Below are 1216 nucleotides of genomic sequence, written 5' to 3' on the forward strand. Positions count from 1 at the left end.
GCTTTAGCATATTCCTTGGGGTTGGGTTCTGGTTTTCCAGGTAGGTGACCTTGGTTCCTTGAGCTTGATGCTTGGTTTTGCTTCAGTTCCTTGATTTCCTGCTGCATAGTCTGTTGACCCTGAAGTAGTTGTTGCAGAATACTAACCATATCTGTACCCATCTGTGGCTGCTGTTGAACCATTGGTGGCTGAAACTGTTGTTGAACCGGCGCCTGCTGTTGGAACTGTGGTGGACCAAACCCTGGTGGTGCCTTTGGTTGCTGTGAAGTGTAACCGGTGCCCTGAAATGGTTGTTGTTGCTGGCCAAAACCCTGATTCTGACCAAATTGATTCTTGGGTTGGAATGACCCTTGAAAGTTGTTCTTGGGAGCATAGTTCTTTGGAGCTTGAGAATTGGGGTAGACCTGGTCTTGTGGGTTAGCTACATTGGTGTTCCTGTAAGAGAGGTTTGGATTGGCATTACCATACTGGTATCTTTGGAACCTCTGATTTCCAATGTAGTTGAGCTCCTCTTGGGTAAGACCTTCTTCACTTATGTTCTCAAAGATTTGAGAAGGTTCCTCATACTCTCCAACATAATGTATTGGCTTCTGAGTGGTGAATTTCAGCTTGTCTAATTCACTCCTCAACTCCTTAACTTCTCTGGTGAGCCTTTGTTCTGAGCTTGAACCTTCAGACCTATTTGATCTGTCATAGTCTTCACCATAAGTATCATTGCTCAATGCTAAGTTCTCCACTAGCTCTAAAGCAGCATGTATCTCTTTACCCAGAAAGTTCCCATTGGAAGCAGTATCCAGCTGGTTTCTAATCTTGGGAAGAGCTCCCCTATACAGTGTGCTGAGAAGAGAAGCCTCACTAAACCCATGGTGTGGGCATTGGTTTGTGTAGCTCCTGAATCTCTCATATGCTTCACCAAAACTTTCATTGCTGTGCTGAGTGAAGCTAGAGATTTGGTTTCTCAGTTTTGCAGTTCTTGAGGTGGAGAAGAACTTAGATAAGAAGGCTTGCTTGCATTGCTCCCAGGTTTGAATGGAGCCTCTTGGAAGATTCTTCTCCCATTGATGAGCTTTGTCACCAAGACTGAATGGGAATAGTCTTAGCTTAAAGCTGTCTTCTGAAACTCCATTAATTTTGGTCAGATCACACACCTTATCAAATTGGTCCAAGTGTTCCAAGGGATCTTCCATTGCTAACCCATGGAACTTTGAGTTCTGGA

General features: G+C 44.3%; 1 non-coding gene across 1 annotated transcript; it reads left to right on the plus strand.

Annotated features, from left to right (window-relative positions):
• The first annotated feature begins 858 nt into the window (after positions 1-858).
• LOC112084998 lies at positions 859-965 on the plus strand. Its single transcript, XR_002898643.1, has one exon. It is a non-coding gene; the product is annotated as a small nucleolar RNA R71 (small nucleolar RNA).
• Positions 966-1216: the final 251 nt, after the last annotated feature.

The sequence above is a fragment of the Eutrema salsugineum genome, unplaced genomic scaffold, assembly GCF_000478725.1.
Source record: "Eutrema salsugineum unplaced genomic scaffold, Eutsalg1_0 scaffold_4, whole genome shotgun sequence".
NCBI lineage: Eukaryota > Viridiplantae > Streptophyta > Magnoliopsida > Brassicales > Brassicaceae > Eutrema > Eutrema salsugineum.